The 21,134-nt window shown below is 42.5% G+C and overlaps 1 long non-coding RNA gene across 1 annotated transcript; it reads right to left on the bottom strand.

Moving 5' to 3' along the window:
• Positions 1-32: 32 nt before the first annotated feature.
• On the bottom strand, positions 33-6,210 carry LOC111194745 (uncharacterized). The gene is made up of 4 exons (XR_002651208.2): positions 5,484-6,210; positions 2,593-2,695; positions 1,244-1,390; positions 33-752 (listed from the first exon to the last, which is right to left on the bottom strand). It is a non-coding gene; the product is annotated as an uncharacterized LOC111194745 (long non-coding RNA).
• Between the last annotated feature and the right edge of the window lie 14,924 nt (positions 6,211-21,134).

The raw sequence follows: 21,134 nt of genomic DNA, 5'->3' as shown, positions 1-21,134 counted from the left end.
ATAGTATAGAAGAAAGAAAAAAAACAAGCAAATCATTTTAAAATCTTTACTCAAAATTGTCCAAGCACCTTAACTTAAACATGAGCACAGTTACAAAGAAAACAGGGGTACAATATATAGGCTTTCATCTTCACCATAGGCACTTTGTATATCGAAGGGCTTATAATAAACAAGACTGTCTGCTTTGATCACATCTTTCTCATCACTTTCAAATACTTTGTAGGCATGAAAATGCTCACTGAAATGGTCAACCACCAGGTTGTCCACTAGGAAGTAGATAATACCTCTGAATAATACAACCTTCTGTATTCTGCAAAACACAGGCATTTCGTTTGCAATCTCACTGCAAATGATCAGTCCAACTTTGTACTCTGTCCCACTGATTTTGACCCAGTTAGTAGAATAAGCCTGACAAATGAAACATTTAAACATTTAACCTAGTTGAAAAGCTTTGCCCGAAACTCACGAACTCTTGGAGACTCGTTTGTTGTTGTGATGTCAATGCTGTAGACTGTTGTCTGCACAAATGTGTAGAAATGGACCAGGGAACCATCATAAGAAACATTGAACACATAGTGAGACTTGAAGAGCTCATCAAAGGCACCCAAGGATCTGGTGGCTTGGCAGGGGATCAGCTGCTTGTCCACAACGATGTAGAATGTGTCGACCCTCTTCTGAGCCCGGCCAACAGCAAGGATGTAAGGTTGTTTGCCCTCTCTTCCTCGCAGATGTTCATCAATGCTGCAGCATGACTGAAAAACAGAACATGAACACCATAGGGTTAGTTCTGCTAATTACCCATACTCTTGGTCTGCTGCTTAAAACAGAACTCCGGTGTAAAATGGACTTCAGGTGTAGTAAAACAATTACAAATACTAACCTTTGTTGAATAGCAAACCTTCGTTTGCCCCTTGCATTTCGAAATACAGCATTTTATGCTTTAGAATGGGCACTACGTGGCATATTTTTGCCCTTGCAGAGAAATTGTTTTTTCCACCACTAATGGGAACCGTTTGCAAAATTAATTAGTGGACATGCATGAATTCCACCCGTAACAGATCATTTTTTTAACAGTGATTATTTAAAAAAATATATATACTCAACATTGACCGAGCAAGCTGTGGCCTTGTATAGCAAGAATGGAACATTTACAACCAAATATTAATTTGCGAACTTATGTTTAATGGATGATCTGTCTTTTGCTAATTACACTGACAACAATGGAATTTGTAACAAAGCCTACCTTCATCAGACTCGCCGTCACATACTGTCAGACATAAGTCAGGATTGGCCTCCATCAGTTCAAGAAGGATGTCTTCCTCCACGGCTGTGTTACTTTCATCAAAAATGTACAGTTCGGATGCACTGGGAATCCCAAACTTGTTTTTGACTATAGGAAGAACAACAAGAGCAGGTTCAAAACTAAACATAAGTATACAGACAAACCAATGCAATTTGAACAGTGAAAGCTCCAGTCACAAAATGGCCCATCCTATGAATTGGAAGTTTAAAATATAAAGCCAAAGTTCCAAAGGAAAAAAATAAATACATTCGGAAACGGAACATCGTCAAAATAAACAGCAAGCCCATCTTCAATTCACATTTTCAATGTTTTGTAATTTAGATATAAATACATTCAAACTAAAATAAACTTGCAGCAATCAGTAGGGGTGAGACAAGATCTTGGGGCATGAGACTTATGTTCAGGGTACTAGCAGCGGTGGTCTACTTGAGTGAGCCATCACACACACACACACACACACACACACACACACACACAGGAGTGCACCTTCTGTCATAGGTTGGCAGTTCTGTACATAACTTCTACTATTGGCATTCTGACAGTAGTTCTAAGGTCTGAAGTGAGAAGTTTTGGGTTTATGGTAAAACCGACTGCAGTACTTGCATAATGTTATCTATTTAGTGTATATGGTTAATCATACATGATTTATAATCAGAGAACCAATTGATTGACATCCAGTACAAGATGATTACTTACAAAATTCCCCTGCAGGTTTGCATTTTGGGAGTTTCAGTCAAATAAAATAATTTTAACCATATATTTCGATTTTGAAATTAATATATTATAGTGTAAATCTAATGTTGTCTCGTGAACCCAATATTGTGTCTCGTTTTGTGAGATGAGCGTCTCATCACACCCCTAGAAAGAGGCTTCATGTCTTCTTGTAACGCTGGCAGTGCCATTATCAATTGTGATTTAGAGAATTAAATGCTACTAACAATGATAATAGCATAAACTAAATTTTAATTATTATTAGTGTGAAATATTTTTTTTTTTTTACCTGCTTCAGTCCATACTGTGTGTATGTAGTCAGTTACTGAAGCATTGGTCTTTGTGCAACTGTCAAAAATACTGTTCAGATATATTTCTGAACAAACACAATAGACGATGCCAAAATTATCAAATATTATTGAAGTTATGTCTATTTATTGTAAAATAATTCAATAATGTAATATTTATGAAAGGCCTAGTTATTGATGACATTCCTAGACGAAACTAAACAGGAAAAACAAAACTAGACACAGGAAATTTTGCAATAATTGAAACCTTGTGTTACACAGGCTACTTACCTTCACTGATAAAATCCAAATAGGTGAAATCAGAGGGCAATCAGATATACTTCTTGGTACCATGGTATCTCACCTTCAGCAACATAATGGCATGTCTCAGAACCTACACACAACAGAGAAAATCTAACTTTTAGCCAAATGTTTTTCAGCCAAACAATTTTGGGCTCTGCTTATACCCCCACAACAAGTTCACAATTACAATAAATTGCTTGTGCTCCTTAGCTAACAATTAGACCTATAACCTTATAACGTCACAATCTGCTAAATAATCCGCTGTCTACTGGATATTACTTTAAAAAAAATATGTTTTAAGACTACTTTCCAATAAAATAAACATGTACCAATATTGCATTTCACTTACGATTAAATTTACATTTTTATGCAGATTAACCAATTTCAAATCATGGATTTACTCAATCTGACTGAAATAGCTGTTGTAAAAACATTACTGTGTCATGCATTTCTCTTATACGGGTATCTGCAGCATGGAAAAGCTAAATTACAGATTTTAAGACTTTAATACCACTTAGACAAAATTAAGACAACTTTCACAATAATAAAATGGCAAAAGTACACAAAACCTGTCAGTCTATAGTTACACATTTCACTATTAAACTTATGTATGCAAAATCATCTCTAATAAACTGCAACCTCATTATCCTAACTGGACGACCATAAACAAATGCCCCCATATTACCTCCTCAATTATGAGTTTAAGGATGTAGTTAACGTTAACCTCTTAAGCTCCAAGCCTATTTTTACCACTTTCCGCCTGAAATTGCATACTCAAGGCTTATCACTCTAATATTAATTAATTCAGAGTCAAATCTATGAATTAATATTACTTAGAAGCCTTTACACAATTGATTTAAGACACTTTTATTCAATTATTCAATTGAACATGTAATCACCAAAATATGGTAAGAAACAGGAACATTTTAGGCGCTTTTCAGATTTTCTATTTTATTATTTTTATTTTCAGACATATAAAATGAAATATTTATATGGATAAAGTGTTTTGGCAACTCGTTTTGCAGTAATAAGGCTGTTTTTGTGTTGTCTACTCATATACAAACATAAATCCGCACTGTCTCTTTAACACAGCTCTTTCTGCCGAGTGGGAACTCTGAGAGTCAGAGCTCTGTGGCCGAGCAGCCCCCACCCTCCCTTTCAGCTGGCAGAACTCGGCACCTGACAGAGCTCATTTGCATACCGTCTTGTCTGTGAGGGTCTGCTGATTCATTAGATATGCGTGGATTCGTGGAGCGACCAATAATCCGTTTTTAATAAAGCCTTAAAGTTGATATTTTTTTCTACCTCAAATTATTTCAAGCAGGATATATGTGAGAATTACTGGTGACTGGATTGATGGATTTTCTTAAGTTTGGAGGCATTTTGAAGGTAAGAGTGTGGGGGAAGCGCTCGAGGGGGTTTGGTGTGTGTCTCGAGTGTCCTGTGGTAAACACAAAGCGAAACACAAGCAGATTTAAACTCTAAAACAGTGTAACACACTATTTTTGCTCTAATTTAAGAACCGTACATCCTACAGTAAAAAGGAGCACAGTTCCGTAATCCGGAGGGGCAGACGGTTCGAATGGCCGCATTCGATCAAATATGGACGTACGAAAAACGCAAATATGAAAATAATATTTCATAACTTTCATAAACTAGGCATATTTCGCCCTAAACGTTTACTTTCTGAAAGGAGATACAGCTAAATAGGCTAGATAACTGAAAAGCAGAAATTCTAAGCTTTAAAATTGCATATTGGGTGTCTATATTAAACCTATAAGTATTCATAAACAGACATTAAATATCATATTTTTCGTGTTTTTAAGGAGCTTATAAGGAGGGTATGCTGGTGTTGTGCCGAATTCAACAGCTCGACAGGAATAATACCCCCTCTCGAAAACGCGAACGCACATCTTGTTGGCTTTATCTTTACTTAGAAAATGTAAATACCCAAGATACTGTTCTAAGATACGCTGACTCGTAAGAAATTATAAAAAAATAAACTATTTACCTGCAGCCTCTCCAGGGGCTGCTTCTTCTGGGCGGGGGTGCTAAATTCGGCACAACACCGTCGCCGCGTGCTCAGAGCAAGCATTGAGCTAATACACGCACCTGCAATTAGCTCCCCTCAGAGGCACGACCGGTGCAAATGGTTCCGCTTAGTTTCGTCTGTCGTATATTAAACTTAACTGAATACAACGTGGAAATTTCGAAATACGAAACGCAAAAAAAAAATAATGTAGTAGTTATCTAAGCTTCTTGTGGTATTTTAAGACACTTGGGAGAAGAATACAAGACAAATTAAGGCCCTTTTTAAAAACAAAACACCAATTTATTAAAGATGCCTGGCCACCCTACATCCTACAGCATGATGCAAGCTAATATCACCTTAAAATGGTGCCGCAGTCACATAACTCAGGTAACTTACCTACTGCCTCCAGTTATGTTCTCCACAGAGTTAAGCAGAAAGTTCCAGAACTAAGCTGGGTAGCTAGTTAACATAGAACAGCTAACGTTAGCTTACTAGCTAGCTAATAACTCCAGCCTCGCTTTTTCTGCCTCATTTGTTCACTCATAAAGTCACCACATTCTGAATTTAAAGCAAAAATATTATATATATATTATGAGAATTATCAGACGAAAGACAAAAAGAGGGAAAGACATCACAGACTGTGCCTCACGGATTACTGTTAATATTCGCTAGCTCCAGGCTAGCTAGCTAGTTAGTTAGCTAACTTACCTAACGCTAGCATTTGAAGCTAAACACGAATAAAAACTAGTATCTACCAACAATTTCAACTTGTTTACGGTCACTTAACGTTAATACAGTTTTATATCGCGATTGATGGCATGTATAAGTAAATAAATTAGGTTCCTACCTTTCGAACTTGCAGATAGGTCTTCCACCTGCCACACAGGCCTCCGAGAAAATGGGCGCGATAAAACCGGATGTAGGAATAACTCAGGAAAAAGTGTAGGCAGTCAACTCGTTTATGGAGCACCGCCCCCAGAGCTTTTTCAACACTGCTGGTGTTCAAACAACACCAAAATTAACACCCGTCAACACAAAATAATTTACACTGGAAAAGTAACACAATTTCACACTACAGATTTTGCTGTGTAGATAGCCTGAGCAGTCTGCAGAGCAGTGGGTAAAGCAGGGAAAGGAATAAACTTAACTCCTCTAGAAAAACGATCTACAATAGTAAGAACAGTAGTGTAACCATCAGATACAGGTAAGTCGGTAACAAAATCAACAGCTACATGCGACCAGGGTCGTTCGGGTACAGGAAGTGGGAGCAGCTTACCGACTGGAAGAGTTTTGGGTGTTTTGCATTGCGCACAGACGGAGCAGGAGGTAACGAAAGTATGTACGTCAGCGCGCATGGTTTCCCACCAATAGCGCGCTGAGAGGAGCTGTAAAGTGCGAGTTACACCAGGATGGCCAGAAGTCAATGCGGAGTGAGCCCATGTGATTAACCTATCACGAAATTGAACTGGAACGAAAGTTTTATCGTGAGGACAATCCTCCGGACTAGGTTGATCAGAATTACTGCTACGAATTTGTTCATCTAACTCCCATTGAATGGCTGCGATCTGCACAGAGGGAGGAAGAATGCGCTCAGTTTCAGCTGAGTGAGATGCGCTGTCTGAAGCCCAGTAGACTCTAGAGAGCGCATCGGCCTTAGTGTTACGATTCCCTGGACGGAACGAGATTGAGACGTTAAACTGGGAGAAAAATAACGACCAACGAGCTTGTCGAGGGTTAAGCCGTTTAGCGGTGCGGAGATACTCCAAATTTTTGTGATCTGTGAGCACAGTAAACGGATGGGCGGACCCTTCCAGCCAGTGACGCCACTCTTCAAGGGCTAGTTTGACAGCAAGGAGTTCCCTATACCCTATCCCATAGTTACGCTCCGCAGGAGAGAGTTTGCGCGAGAAGAAGGCTATAGGATATAATTTGGGTGGCGACCCAGTACGCTGAGAGAGGACTGCACCTACACCAGACTCGGAGGCATCGACCTCCACTATAAAGGGTAACTCGGGTTTAGGGTGCTTGAGTATGGGAGCGGAGGTGAAGGCTGCTTTAGGATTGCTGAAAGCGCGTTCGGCTTCGGGAGACCATCTGAGCTGTTTAGCAGTGCCCTTAGTAAGAGCAGTAAGAGGGGTGGCAATGCTACTGAAATTACGGATAAACCGTCTATAAAAATTAGCGAAACCAAGAAATCGCTGGAGATCTTTAATAGTCTGAGGTACTGGCCAGCTAGTGACGGCTGAAACTTTCGCATCATCCATAATAACACCGTTAGAGCTGATAAAGTAGCCGAGAAATGTGACCCGTTGCAGGCGGAATTCACATTTCTCGGCTTTGGCAAAGAGACTATTCTCTGAATCTACAAGCGCTAGGACACAAAACGTATCAGTTTTAGTTGAGACAATAACAGGTAACGTTAGGCATTTAGCTCTGTGTACTGTAACAACTGTACATACCACGTCTACTAAGGCGTCAGCCCCGGGACAGCGCGTGGAGAACTCTCCACGCGCTGTCCCGGGGCTGACGCCTTAGTAGATCGGGGCCGGAGCTCACACTCAGCTTTGAGATGACCTGGCTTCCCATAGTAGAGACAGAGGTGCAGACGGATTCGGTGTTGTCTCTCAGCAGCAGTAAGTCTCGACTTTTCGACTTCCATGGGCTCAGGGTCTCGTGGAATGGGTGAAGTCGCAGCTGGAGTGCAGGGAAGAGACAGACAGGGAAATGAGCTGATCCAGGGTGAGTGAGTCGTCTTTACACGCCAGTTCCTTCTGTATATCGGAGTGGAGTCCATGCCGAAAAACATTAACCAGTGCGGGGTTATTCCAACCACTGCTAGCTGCTAACGTTCTAAACTCCAGCGCGTAGGCAGCTACAGACTTCTTTCCCTGGGTCAGATTCAACAAAAGTTCTCCGCTGGATTGCTCATAGCGTGTATGATCAAAAACACTGTGGAAAGTAGCCAAAAAAGAATCATAGCTGGCCTCAGAAACACTGTCCCAAATAGCAGTGGCCCACTCTAAAGCTTTGCCTGAGAGACGAGAGACAATGAACCCGATCTTAGCTCGATCGGTAGCAGGTGGAGAGTTAGAAAAAAATACAGAGCACTGAAGTAAAAACCCACCGCATTTCTCTGGGTTGCCGTCATAAACTTCAGGTTTGCAGACAGAGAAAGTAGATTCCTTGGTAGCGTTTAGAGTGAGGGTAGGCTTAGCAATGGGGCTAGTAGCGTGGGTAGCTGGCTAACCTGCTGGCGTGCTAGCTCGTCTACAGCCTGGGTCACACCAGCAAACGTTTGCTGGTGCTGACCGAGTAGCCGGCCCTGGTTAGCCAAACCAGATTTAATCGACTCAGTATCCGCAGTCTCTGTCATAGCGGCCGAGTTATATGTCAGGGCCAGACAAGGAGGAGACTTGTGCAGATACGATAAAAATATTTTATTAAAAGCTTCAGCAGGGTTAGTCAAAACAAGCCAGGTCAATACCAAAGAAACATTGAGCAGGGAAACCATACCATAAACGGGAGACAGTCCAGAGTTCATACACGAGCAGGGAGTATCACAGAGAAGGCAGAAATCCAAATGAGTAACAGTCCAGGTCATACACAAAATATCCAATACACGGGCAAGGCAAAAATCAAAGTCGGAAAAACACGGAAAAGGATCATACACGGAAAATAACAATAGGGCAATGGAAACGCTTTGTAATGCAGGGTAGAACCAATACAATTACTCGGCGAGGAGTGAGCGTGAGCGTGGTCTATTTATACTGAGGGGTAATCAATACTCAGGACTTCCTGGAGGTGTCATGCAGTGTACCACGTGATCGGGAGTGTGTGTGATGTCATGGTGAGGTGCGTTCTGGGTATTGTAGTTGGAAGCTTGGAAATCGCAGGTAGAGCTGAGTGAGGGGAACACAGGTGTGCTTTCAGCACCAGACATGACACTCTTTTCCGGGAGTTGGCCTTTTAACTCTGTTCAGGAGTTAATCTGAACTGTTTTGGGAGTTAAAATGCTTACCCCATCTAAAGTAAAATACAGCTCTCAGCTGGAATTAAGTTTTAACGTAAACTCCTTCAGAAGGTTAACAAAAATTGCAAACACATTTGTGTTATTAAACTAATAATATTAAAAAAAAAACATTTTAATATTTTAAAACACTGCAGTTTTCACTGCATTACCAGCACTTTGTCACAACTAACAGTGCAAAAGATGGTAACTTGCTCTTATAGCCTACAAAACGTTAACTAGACAAACAACCATTTTATAAAATATAATGAAACACCCCATGGAAGGTAGCCCTGGTAGGCAAGACACCTATGGTAAGCTAGGATTGGGGACACGGTCATTAGAGAGTTCAGTCACGCTCCTCAATACCTTGGAATAAACTCTGTAATACTACACCGCCAAAGAGTTCCCCTCAATTCAACTTGTACTTTAAGTTGGAGAATAAACTCACACAATTTAACACTTTCACACATTTTTGTTTATCTCCAGAAATTTGCTATGTATCTGTCTCACATTCCCACCAGTGAGACCCAATGAACTGGTCCTGACTTTCAGCACCTGTCCATGGAAATACAAGCTCACCTGAAGGACCTGTCCATGTATGTCACACAAGCAAAGGACCGAAAAGATATTGCAAGTAAGTATCTCATCAGAAGACATGTTATGAGACGCTGAGTCATGCAATGTGTTAATTGTTCTGTTGTTATTTAGAAAACATCGTCTCAAAAAGGGATCTCTCATATTAAATTCAAAGCTCTTACAATCGCCTACAAGGTGATGACAGAACAGCTCCTTCCTACCTGCACTGATCACTCCTAAAGGCTTACGCTACCTCCCGGCCGCTGCGCTCCTCCAATGAACATCGTCTCGCTTTACCAAACATTCACACAAAGCAATCCAGACTGTTCTCATACAGAGTTCCCCAATGGTGGAACAAACTACCTTCTACTACCAGATCAGGAGAATCTCTCACTATCTTTAATAAACTCCTGAAAACAGAGCTCTTCAAAGAGCACTTACTCTCCTAACACCTCTAACAAACTACCTTCCACTACCAGATCAGGAGAATCTCTCACTATCTTTAAGAAACTCCTGAAGACAGAGCTCTTCAAAGAGCACTTACTCTCCTAACACCTCTAACACACTAACTACTTCTAACCTCATTTCCCTCTTACCCTCCTTCACTCCTCTATCTTATTATTTCCCTTTGACCTCCTTTAAGCCCTATCTAAAGATGTTTTACCTTTAACTTCTGTTAATCTATGTACATCACTATTGTAAATCGCTTTGGACAAAAGTTTCTGCCAAATGTAATGTAATGAAATGTAATCTCTGGGCCTTCAGGGAAGAAGTCCGCAAGCTCCTGCCAGTAAATATATTTCCTGAAGTATATATACTGAAGCTCTATTAGGTGTCAGTATACAGTGTTAGCGGCTTGTAGCAGCGTTTGTACAGAGAGTGAAATAGTGAGGAGGACTGGCCTTGTGGCTACCCTCTTGTAAATATTTGTGTATACATACCATTTTTTTTTGTTTATATCAGTTTTTCTTTATGTTTTTTTCTGTGAACACTGTGCACTTGAAAGGTTGGCTCAAGTATCCTGTTCCACACCGCACTCGGAGCTTTTGTCATTTGGTCACACGTAAAATCCAAAGAAACTCTTTTAAGGTGGTTAACAAAGCTTGCTATCCCATGTCAGAACCGATACTGAAAGAAAATCAGAACACAGAACTTATCTCTACTTAATAAGAACAAAAGTCATTGATATTGTAGCCAACACACATGTTCTGTGTCAGGTGAAGATGTCACTCAAAAAGCTTTTCAAAATACTGGCTACTTAAAATCGTCAATATAAAGCAAATACAAAGTTTTTGCTACAATATAACCATCCCACTCAGATTGTTTTGAGCTGGAAACAAAAACACAGCTGGAGATTGACCTTCCCAATAGTTGTCAACAACAGATGTGTAAGGGGGTTGGGGAGCAGACAGGGGCGCAGATGGAAATTTTGAACTGGGGGGGACCAAGCTGTAAAATCATATATATATATATATATATATATATATATATATATATATATATATATATATATATATACATATATATATATATATATATATGTCACGTGGGTTCCGTGACAAAATGATGACACAGCCAAAAGTTGCAACTCCAAGCAAGGAAGGTGTTTATTTACAGTCCGAGTGTGCCAAAAGTGAGCAAATGAGCAAAACAAAAATTAACAAAAATAAAGTTGAAATTTCAAAGTGCTACAAATAATATAGGCCAATGAAACTAACAAAAGGAAAACAAACCTATAACTAACATAAAGTACAAACTTCCCAGTCTGAAAAACAAACTGCACAGCTCAGAACTACAACCCAAACTGCCGTTGCAAAATGGCCGCCCCAACCCCCCATTCTAAGGGCTTAAATACCAACTAGCCCCTCCCCTACAATTAACCCTAAACAGCTGCAGACCTACAAAACCCCATTAATCTCCCAATTTACAAAACAATGGCAAGATTTACAAATAGTCAAATTGTTACACATATTACACACAACACATCCGTTCACATTACAAAACCCTAGTCTCTTCACAACCCTTAATTTACTCTTAATTAACAGCAATTGGATGAGATCATGGATCATAACGAGGCAGGCACTACAAAGCCAGCTGGCTTCCAGAGTTCTGGTCCTTTGGTCACCTGGAAGTGCTGCAGGAGAGAAAAGACAAACAAACAAACAAACGAACGTGGCTCCCCCTCACCACGCTAAGATAAGTTATTAAAAACATTGAAAACCTGTGTGTGTGTGATTATTCTACTATATTGTGGTACTTTTGTTAAACTATTGCTACAAACAATGTGTGTGCACCCACGGAGTTGGTTAGCTGGAAATTAGCAGTAGCTCAACATGAAAAGTATGTATGGCATTAACTGTTAGTGTTAGTGGTGTATCGGCGCCTGGCGCCGGTATCAAAAGAGCTCCGTGTGACATTACCGCCCTCCTCTCCTTGGGTGGCAAAACTGGGCAGCCTGGACAGGTAGTCAGCAACAACATTCTGCTGGCCTCGCTTGTGATGGACACAGAACTGGAAAGGCTGTAACTCCAAGTACCATCTTGTCACCCGGGCATTCTTATTCTTCATGGTGTTCATCCACGTCAGTGCTCTGTGGTCTGTGTAAAGATCAAAATCCCGGCCCAAGAGATAATACCTCAAACTATCTAGTGCCCACTTAATTGCTAGGCATTCCTTCTCCACAGCTGAATATCTTGCTTCTCGTGGCAGTAGTTTACGACTGAGGTATAATACAGGTCGCTCCTCACCTCGTTCTCCTTGAGCAAGGACAGCTCCCAGGCCACATCCGGAAGCATCTACCTCGACAAGGAAGCGCTTTTGGAAGTCAGGGGTCTGGAGTACAGGAGAGGCACACAAACACTTCTTTAAAGCATTAAAGGCAAATTCACATTCATCATTCCAAATGACAGGGTTACGGGCAGACTTCTTTGTCAGGTTAGTTAAAGGAGTAGCAATGGTGGCACAGTGAGGGATAAATCTTCGGTACCAACCAATCAGGCCAAGGAAAGATTTTACCTGGGTCTTGGTTGTTGGACGTGGACTATCCCTGATTGCTTGTACCTTGTCCACTTGTGGTCTGATGGTCCCTTTTCCCAGTTGGTAACCCAGGTACCTCGTTTCAGCTCTGGCCCACTCACACTTCTGCACATTCAGCGTCAGGCCCGCCTGCTGGATCTTCTCAAGGACACGATGTAGGTGCTCCAGATGTTGCTGCCAAGTGTTACTGAAAATGACAACATCATCTAAATAGGCAGCACTACAGTCAGAACAATCTTCAAGTATTTGGTCCATCAAGCGCTGAAAACTGGCAGGTGCGCCATGAAGTCCTAAGGGCATCACACAGAACTGAAACAGGCCTATTGGTGTGCGGAAAGCAGTGTAAGCCTTGGACTTCTGTTCTAAAGGCACTTGCCAATATCCTTTGCAGAGGTCTAAAGTCGGGATGAAATTGGCATGGCCTACCTTCTCCAACAGCTCATCTATACGTGGCATTGGATAGGCATCGGAGTGCGAGCTGGCATTCAATCTCCGGAAGTCAAGGCACACTCTTATGGACCCATCTTTCTTCGGCACAATCACGATCGGGCTACTCCATTCACTCACTGACGGCTCTATTACGCCTAGGTCCAACATGGCATGAACCTCTTTCTCCAAAGCCCCAACCATTCTCTCAGGAATGCGATATGGTGGTTGTCTGATGGGGATCTGGTCAGGTTTAAGACGGATTGTGTGTTCCAGGAGTGTAGTTCTCCCTGGCTTCTGTTGAAAGAGTGCAGGATAATGACTGAACAGATCAAACAAATCCATTTGTTTCTCACCAACCAGATGTGGCAGGGTCACCTCCGTCTCACCACTCCATGCCTGCAACAGCTCTTCTGGCTCGATCTCCTCCTCTATGTACTGGGCAAACAGCACTGTCTTGTGGTCTGCTCGCTCATGCCAGGCCCTGAGGAGGTTCACATGGTAAGTTTGAAGAGGCTTACCCTTCTCTGGATGGTAGACTTCATACGTCGTCGGGCTGATCTTTCGTTGGATGGTGTATGGCCCTTGCCACTTGGCCAACAACTTGCTGGAAGAACAGGGCAACAGCAGGAGCACTTTTTGGCCTACTTGAAACTCCCTCATTCTTGCGTGTTGGTCATACCACCTCTTCTGGTCACGTTGGGCTTCCTGAAGATTCACCTGGGCTTCTTGCTGGTACTTCTCCAACCGATTCCGCATCTGCAGCACATACTGGACGATGCCTTGGCTGTTGGACTCGTTGGTGGTGGTACCTTCCCACGAACCCTTCAGGAGGTCTAGTGGCCCCCTCACTGACCACCCGTACAGGAGCTCAAACGGCGAAAAGCCGGTTGATGCTTGAGGCACTTCCCGATAGGCGAACAACAGAAAAGGCAACCACTTGTCCCAATCTCGGCCTGTGTCATCCACGAACTTGCGGAGCATCGACTTCAAGGTTTGATTAAACCGTTCGACGAGCCCGTCAGTTTGGGGATGATACGGTGTGGTCTTCCGCGCCTTGACCCCCAACTGTCGGTAAAGCTGCATCATCAAGCGCGAGGTGAAGTTTGTGCCTTGGTCAGTAATGATTTCTTCAGGAATGCCAACTCTGGAAAACAACTGAACAAGAGCACTGATAACCTTAGGTGTAGTTATACTTCGCAATGGAAATGCTTCTGGGTACCTGGTGGCATAATCGCACACCACTAGAATGTACCTGTACCCGGAACTGCTTGTTTCCAAGGGCCCCACGATGTCCATGGCAATTCTGCGGAATGGAGAGGAGATGACAGGTAATGGACACAACGGAGCTCTTGCCGACCTGCGGACACCAGAGGTTTTTTGACAGACAGGACATGTTTTACAGTAGTGTTGTGTGTCAGTGTACATGGTTGGCCAAAAAAATCTTGCACCTAACCTAAGATAGGTTTTCTGTTGCCCCAAATGCCCAGCCCATGGGATAGTATGTGCTAAATTGAGAACGAAAGGTCTACAGGTAACTGGGACTACCAATCGTTTCACACCTGCATCCGTCTGATTGTACAAAATACCATTCTCTTATCAGGTACCTGTCTGAGACAAACTTCTCAGAGATGTTAGACTCGGCTTTTTGAAACAGTAAACTTAGTGTGGTATCTGCCTGTTGCAGCTTGACAATGTCATATGGCACATCCCAATCAACATTCAACCCCTCAGTATCAATGTTCTGAAAAGAAACCCCATGGCTGTACTTCTCAAAGCGTCTCTGGCGACGCGACTTCCGTGGCCCTTTATCCCCACCTTGGATCAAGTCATCTGACAGACCCGGTAGTGGCTCCACAGCCTTCTGGGAACGGGTAACCACAGGACATGACACATACACATCATTGGCATTAGACACACCGACAACAGATCCTAATATATCACCCCAAACTGGTACATCCCTCCCCAGAATAACATCAAAAGGTAAGTTTTGAACGACCACCATTTGCAGTAAATATTTCACCCCATCAATTTCAACAGTACGTTCAGCCACTGGATGTTGCTTTCTATCTCCATGTACACATACAATTTCGGTATCGTTCTGATAATCAAGACAGTTCAAAGGTACATGACACCTTTTGATTAACGACACAGTGCTACCAGTATCCATCATGGCATCAAGTGTAACCCCATTAACTTTTACTTTTTTGTTAACTGGTCCCATCTCATTAACCTCAGATCTGGCATCCCCCTCCCTTGGCACATAACAAAACCCAGACAGTTTTGGCTTCCTTAAGGGACAAAAAGATGCCTTGTGGCCTTTCTGTTGACAGAAAAAACATACCAATGCATTACCCCCAACGGTGTGAGCAGTATTGTTACCTCCAACTATGGGAGTAGAATCCCCACCCCCAGAGTCACCTGCACTTGGCTTATGGCCCTGTGATGGCTTGTGAGTGAACACTGGGCGGTTGGTTGTCACCTTGTGGGCATTGATATACTGCAACGCTAGCTTAGCAGCTGTCTTTCCATCGTCTGGCTCATGTTCACGGACCCAGGTCCGCACCTCTGGGGACAGGACATTCAACAGCTGCTCCATAATCACCTTCTCACCGATCTCCTCCTTGGTGTGTTTCTCTGGTTGCACCCACCGACGGAAAAGATGCTTCAAGCGATGATAGGTCTCCATCGGCGTTTCTCCAGCTGGTACTGTGCTCCTCCGGAACCGCTGTCGATACGTCTCCTTGGTGATGTCAAATTTCAGCAGCAGAGCCTCCTTCAGCTCCTGGAAGTCATCTACATGGTCCTCATCCATCGCCGAATATGCTTCCAGGGCTTTGCCAGTGAGTAGTGGAACCAGCCTAATTGCCCACTCCCGTTCTGGCCACTGCCATGTACGTGCGAGGCGCTCAAACCTCAGCAGGAAATTCTCCATGTCTTCTCCATGCTGGTAAAGATGTAGCTTTGGTTCACAGGTTCGTCCTGGGTAAATCGTCATTTGTGGGTATGCAGGCCTAACAGGCTGTGGTACTGGGACGGCGGCGGGCGGTTGCGATGCTGGGTCTGATGCTGTTGGTAAGTATACTGGTGAGTATTCTGGGCTTACTACATAGGGTTGGCTGGCGCGGTCTGGCTCTGGCTTTGGGGTTACTGGTGGCAGGTCGAGTCTTGGGCTTTCCCCTGCAAGCATGCTGGAAACGGCGAGTTGGTGTGAGAGGGGAGGTTCTTGGCGTGGCCGTATTGCGGTGAGAAAATTGCGTAGTTCTTCTCGCATGGCCTCGTCACGTCGCATCTGCGCCTCTTGGCGAACCTCATCTCGCATCTGCTGGGTTGTGAGGAAGTCTCGTACCACGTCTGTTAGCGATGTGGTCGCTACAGAAGGAGCTTGAACACCACCCTTTGTCTTCGGCCTGGCCCCCTTGGTAATGTAGTTCTGACCATCTGTTTCGCTTTGCTCTTGCTCTGTTCCCGACTGAGCTGTTTCCCAGGCATCATCTTTCCTTTGTATGGAGGTAGTAGCTCGAGTGGAAGGCCTGGTTTTGGTGGTGTCGGTGTTGCTTTTCTTTTGGGTTACTCGGGCTGGTTTCCTTCGGCTGGCCATCCCACTTCTGACACCATATGTCACGTGGGTTCCGTGACAAAATGATGACACAGCCAAAAGTTGCAACTCCAAGCAAGGAAGGTGTTTATTTACAGTCCGAGTGTGCCAAAAGTGAGCAAATGAGCAAAACAAAAATTAACAAAAATAAAGTTGAAATTTCAAAGTGCTACAAATAATATAGGCCAATGAAACTAACAAAAGGAAAACAAACCTATAACTAACATAAAGTACAAACTTCCCAGTCTGAAAAACAAACTGCACAGCTCAGAACTACAACCCAAACTGCCGTTGCAAAATGGCCGCCCCAACCCCCCATTCTAAGGGCTTAAATACCAACTAGCCCCTCCCCTACAATTAACCCTAAACAGCTGCAGACCTACAAAACCCCATTAATCTCCCAATTTACAAAACAATGGCAAGATTTACAAATAGTCAAATTGTTACACATATTACACACAACACATCCGTTCACATTACAAAACCCTAGTCTCTTCACAACCCTTAATTTACTCTTAATTAACAGCAATTGGATGAGATCATGGATCATAACGAGGCAGGCACTACAAAGCCAGCTGGCTTCCAGAGTTCTGGTCCTTTGGTCACCTGGAAGTGCTGCAGGAGAGAAAAGACAAACAAACAAACAAACAAACGTGGCTCCCCCTCACCACGCTAAGATAAGTTATTAAAAACATTGAAAACCTGTGTGTGTGTGATTATTCTACTATATTGTGGTACTTTTGTTAAACTATTGCTACAAACAATGTGTGTGCACCCACAGAGTTGGTTAGCTGGAAATTAGCAGTAGCTCAACATGAAAAGTATGTATGGCATTAACTGTTAGTGTTAGTGGTGTATCGGCGCCTGGCGCCGGTATCAAAAGAGCTCCGTGTGACAATATATATATATATATATATATATATATATATATATATATGCTGCAATAAACTTTAGAATATTCACTTTTCTGATCAACACTAGCCATACTGAAACTGTTATTGGTCTGGTATGTCAATATGTCCCCAGTGCCATCTGCGCGCATTCTTACACCATGATGCCAAATCACTGACAGCCTACTATTCCATATCACACACCAAAACTTCATGCCCTCTGCAAATTTTTATTTTAACATTTGCTGATATCAACAAGATGAAAAATCTCAATCTCAGCACAGAAACTTGAAAAAAACTGAAAGAAACTGTATTATAACAAAAAATCAAAGAACCTATGTGCAAAAATAATAATAACAAAATAACAAAAAATAACAAAATAAAATTTAAATGATTCACAAACATGCCTTCATGTAAATGATTATAAGATTATAAGAACCAGAACAAATGCTTACTAAAATAACATCATAATAACATCATACATAAAATCAATAGAGAGAGCCGCTGCATGCCTCGGTGCATGCCGGGTTGCGTTGCATTTAACGCAGCTCCGCCCTCCGGCTCAACTTTATTCAAATAAATCCGGCCGCCGCACTGTGTCCAGTCCAGCCAATCAGGGAAAAGCAGGCTGCGTCCAGCCAATGAGGGAAGAGCAGGCTGCGTCTTCACACACACACAAGCCTCTTACACACACACACACACACACACACAGAACAGGCGCCTTTCAACCACAGAAGAGAAGCTGAAAGCGGCAGAATATGGATTTATAGAGCTATAGGTTACAGTGAGGTTGGTAAAAAAATAAAAATATTAAACGTATGACTGTCTACTTCTGTTGCTTCATTTTAATTCAAAAACGAGCAAGGAGATCCAGCGCAGCGGATTGCGTTGAAAAAAAGTGCCAGTGGACACGTACCGTAAGGAGCTGGTAACTGCCTGTGTCTGTAGTCTGTACAGGCAGTTACCAGCTCCTTAGAACCCCGGACTTGAGAAGGTGCGTTAAATTTACATTGGAACTGGAACATGGAGCTCCGAACAATGTAACCTCTGAACTGAACGCTTCCTAGTTTAAAAACGAGGGCATTGTGGAACACAGAACTCCACAAACGTACAGTTAATTAAATTAAAACCCCAACGTTTATGCTTGTAGATGCTAGATTTCGGATGAGGTCACTATAAATCTGGGGGGGACATGTCCCCCCCGTCCCCAGTGCCATCTGCGCCCATGGGAGCAGAGGCTCTCCAGCCCAGAGGGTTGCAGAATATCCAATTGCAAAGCAGTAGATCTCAAAGCAGGTAAACCCAAGAAAAAGGGAAATAATAATACTAATACTAATAATAATAATAATAAAAACAACAAAAACAACAACAACTGTTAGTATATATATATATATATATATATATATATATATATATATATATATATATATATATATTAATAAGATATATAATAATATTATATAATAATATTATACATGTAAATCTTAATATTAAACCCCGCTCCACGCGGGGATCGAACCGAGGCTGTCGCGGTCGCGGCCCAATGCTCTAACCACTACACCAGCGAGTGGATTGGGACGCGGCCCCTTTAATCGCCCTTTAAGAGCCTCCGCCGAAAGGGGCGGAGCAACGAGAACGGGCGGAGGAGGAAAATGGGTGCAAAACAAAATCACGCCTAGCGTGAGTGAAAGAGAAGGGGAGAATGTAAACAAGACTCGCCGCGGAAGCTAACGGCTACCTCTTATGGCGCGAGGTAAAAACAAAAGAGCTTCCAAACTAAACAAAGAAGTGAATTGGGGTGCTTTTGGATTAAACGCTGCTCCACCAGAGAGAAGAGGAACAGCGAGGGGAGAGAAAAGGTGAGCACACCGCGTGCCTCGCAGCGGCTACCACACACACACACAAACACAGACACACAGACCCGAGAGAAAGGGGGGTTAGCCGCGGAGCACACCGCTCAACGCGACTACACCACACTCGAGATTATAAAGGGACAGAGGAAGCTACTTATGCGGGAGGAGTATGCCAGCGGTGCTGGATCATACTCTCTCCAAAGGGATAGCAGGAAGAGAAGGGGAAAAAGAGCAGAGGCTCGGTCTAGAAACCGGCATAGATTCGCTCCCACGAGCTTCAAAGATCCAGCGCCGAGTGGTTGGTTGGCGTTGCTTTTAAAGAGCTCAAAGCAGGTGTTGGTAATTAGCCAATCAACCCTCGGCGCTGGCCTGGCGCACCCTCCGATGCCCCGGAGGACGCCCCCGTCGGCCACCAGCCCTTACAAGATGCTTTTGCTCCACAGTGTATATATAAACGTAACAATAGAATATAGCCGCAAGCGGCAATCATCGGGTTCAAGCACCAACTTGCACAATGGTGCCTACTGGAGCATTGAATGGTGATGTGTAAGAAGGTCTAATATGATTGGAGATGCCCTGTCACATTTAGAAATTATCACGTTTTTCACCTGTTATTAATGTTGAGCAGAGGCCTTTCAACCTGATCAGTGCTTAAATTCACATGTAAATCTAGTGAACTTTGTAGGATATTCATTAAGTGAGTTAGAACTAGTCAAAAGGTGTCTACATGTTATTGGTATTGATCAGGTGGCTTCAACCAGAATGTTCACAAAGTGGTATTCAGATTGACCTTTGAACCTTTGCAGAACAAGCTGAAATGTTTGACCAAACAAGTTTAAATTAACACAAAGGAGTGAATGTTCTGATATGACATGTAATTACGAAGTTATTATAAATCTAGTTCTGAATTAAATGGCGCTTCATCAAGCACCAACTAGCACAATGGTGCCTACTAGAGCATAGGATGGTGATGTGTAAGAAGGTCTAACACAATTGGAGACATTCTGTCACATTTAAAATGATCAAAAGTCTTTCACCTGTTATTAATGTTGAGAAGAGGCACAAAGGAGTGAATGGTCTGATATGACATGTAATGTCAAGTTATTCTTAATCTAGTTCTGTATTAAATGGCGCTTCATCAGAGTGATATTGTACAGAGGTCTTTAACATTGTGAGATTACAGCAAATACTGCAGAGTTACAGCAATTCAGGTTAGAAATTCCAAGGACGCACAGATTGCTTGATGACTGGAGAGTATTGTATGTGAATTTTTCACAAATGTTTTTAATGAACATTTACCTAGAGACTCTACAGTGTGCAGCAAGACTGAAATGGAGGTGATAGGCCAAATATCCAGAGAGTAGTTTCAATATAGCTATTTTCAAACAATTAGCAATTATGAATGAACAAAGCACTTTTTAAACATAGTTGTATTGAGAAATTTGTCAGAGCCACTGTACTAAATATGGCAAAAACAATTAGATGTCAAAATAGTACAGCATGATTGACATATACTCGTTTTTTTGGAACAGCGCCCCCCAGTGGGCGGATTGTTTCAGCACTTTGCAGGTCACTACAGTGTCTCCACCTGAACATAACTGCCAAATATCATCCAGATTGGGCAACATTCAGCCTGCCAAAATGTCTGCTGAATGCTGATTGGCTGATGGTGTTCAGCCATGTTGATTGATTAAGTTGCCCTTTGAACATCCTTTAGAGGCTGTATGATAGATTCTGCATGCAAAGTTTCAACTTGCTAGGTTGCACGGTTGCTGAGAAACAGTGCTCCAAATTTACCTCTGGAAGTGAATGGGGCATATATCCGGAAGGACTAATTTGCATATGGCGGCCATATTGTTTACATATTTCAACTTTTTCTTAACACTCTCACGAGTGTTTTGATACCAAACATGCCAGGATTGGTCAAAATTCCTAGGACTAGTTTGCAAAAGTAGGTTTTGCATATTATGCAAATTAGCACAAAATCTATATAGACGGAAGTGCATGGTCCAAATTGGAAAGTTGTTGGTATTGACCCAAGGAATCCATCAAAAAAAGAATTTCGAATGTAGGTCTTATGGTTTTTGAGTTATTGAGAAAATTGTGAAAA

This window comes from Astyanax mexicanus, chromosome 18 (genome assembly GCF_023375975.1).
Source record: "Astyanax mexicanus isolate ESR-SI-001 chromosome 18, AstMex3_surface, whole genome shotgun sequence".
NCBI lineage: Eukaryota > Metazoa > Chordata > Actinopteri > Characiformes > Acestrorhamphidae > Astyanax > Astyanax mexicanus.
Note: the sequence above shows the minus strand (reverse complement) of the source record. Positions and strands in the feature narration are given on the sequence as shown.